Here is a 2,132-nt window from a genome sequence, read left to right as displayed (position 1 = left end):
TCGCTCTCTCTCTCTCTTTCTCTCTCTCTCTGTCTTTCTGGCGAGCGCACACACCTATAGCAAAAAAAAAAAAAAAAAAAAAAAAGAACCTACCGGCACACACGGAGGACGGGTCTAAACGCGAACCACAGAGCTGCAGATGGAACCTACGCCTCCTGCAAAATGAGGATAGGACATCGTGCCCAGTGTGGGCAGGCTCGGGGCGCAGGGGACCGCACTCGCCCTAGACAGTGGAGTGCAGTGGTGGGGGAGATGCGAGAGGCCAACTGCCTCTCTGGTCCCTCTTCCAGGCGGCTGGAGGGCGGCGAGGCCATGAGCCAAGGGCGGGCGCGTTTGGGGAAGGGAGGGCAGGGTGCTATTGGCCAAGGAAGCTCAAGTTCTCCCTCGTCTTCTGTGGGGCTGGTTTTCACAGGGACCCCGAGGAGGCTCCATCCGATTATATTCTAACGAAGGCAGGGAGTTCGGTAGCTTCACCAGAGCAGCAGACGCAGTTCATTTGAGTCTGTCCCCCAATAACTGGTTGAAGAATAGCCTCGGCCAGCCCCTCCCAAGGGCCTGGGCTTCCGTCTGTGCCAGCCGCTCACTGTCCGGGTACCCCGGGCTTCCTGAGCCACCGAAGAGAGCGGGTCTGAGCTGCGGTAGTATAGGGCGTCTGCGCCCAGGGAGTAGAGGACAAAAAACCAAAAACCCCACCTGGCTTACTTTGCTCTCAATCGCATTCTCCCTCAAAGTATAACTCCGGGGGCCAGCCGGTGGCATGGTGGCTAGGGGTGCTGGACTCCCACACAGCCTGCTGTGGTTTGAGTCCCGGACCTGGCTTGCTTCCTCTCTCTTTCTGTTTCTCTCTGGGCAAATTAAAATGGATAAATGAATAAAGTTAAATAAAATAATTCTTTTTTTAAAAAAGCGTAAGTTGGCATTAAATTAAAAAATACTGTAAAATAATTTCTCTCTGTGCCAAATGGTGCTGGGTGAGAGCCCACGGCCAGCGCAGACACGGGAACGGTGACGGGGCAGCTCTGCGGGTGCGTCCAGCCCGGCGGGCAGGCCGCCACGCTCGCATGCCTGTCTTTTCCTCTCTCTCTCTCTCCCTCTCTCTCTCTCTCCTCTCTGTCTCTCTCTCGCTCTCACTCTCTCCCACTGTCTCTCTCACTCTCTCCCACTCTCTCTCTCTCTTTTCCTCTCTCTCTCTCTCCCTTTCTTCTTGCTCATGGGAAAAATAAATGAACTTTTTTACAAAAGAGAGTAAAATTGTATTATCTGGGAGAACTGAACATAGAATTCACAGGCTGGCTTCCAGGTTAAGGGAGCCAGCTCCCACACGGCTGACCCAGGGTAGAGTCGCACCCAGTAGCTTGGAAACGTCCCTGCGGCGAGAGGGTGTGGAAATGCCGACAGAGTGCGAAGGGACTGCCAGCTGCCACGCACCACTGGGTGAGGGTTCTCCCTCTTCCTCTGGTCAGAGCAGGTGTTCTCTGACAATTAAAACAATAGTAACGCATGGGCCAGCGAGCGGCCTGGTGGTCAAGGTGCTAGATTCCACATGACCACCTCCACGGTTCGAGTCCCAGACCCAGCAGCCTGAAAATGATGGTGGCCGCTTGTGCATGCCCAAAATCTGAGAGAAGGGATTGTGACACGGACATCACCTCCCAGGGCTGTTTTCTCACTTTCCCTCTCTCTCTGCTCTCTCTGTCTCACTGGGACAAGTGCACACGCCCTGTGACAAAATCTGAAACAAACTAAACAGCACAATAATGAAACAATAATAACAACAAAGTGCTCCCAAGGAAGAGCCCCCCCCAAAAGAAAAGAAAATACAATTTTCAAAACTGCTCATGCCCGCGGTGTGATTTGGAAAGCTGGATGGTGCTGTCAGCGACTAGACAGTGTCGCACCGCCAAGTCCAGCGAGAGCTGTTTTCACAAAGCTTCCGCCGCGCGGGCGCCTGCACTTGGTCGCGCACCTGTGACTGCGGCTCCTGATCTCAACGCGCCCTCTTGTGGCCAATTGGAAGAACGGCTTTCGGGGTGGGAGAACCCGGGGCGAGCGCGGGAACCGCCGCCTGCGGGCTCGGGGCGTGCCCAGCGACGGCCGCCAGCCCCGAGGCTCAGGGCGCTGCGCTTTATGCC

This window comes from Tupaia chinensis, unplaced genomic scaffold (genome assembly GCF_000334495.1).
Source record: "Tupaia chinensis unplaced genomic scaffold, TupChi_1.0 Scaffold149658_1, whole genome shotgun sequence".
NCBI classification, from domain to species: domain Eukaryota; kingdom Metazoa; phylum Chordata; class Mammalia; order Scandentia; family Tupaiidae; genus Tupaia; species Tupaia belangeri.
The sequence above is the reverse complement of the archived record's forward strand: the minus strand, read 5'-3'. Positions refer to the sequence as shown.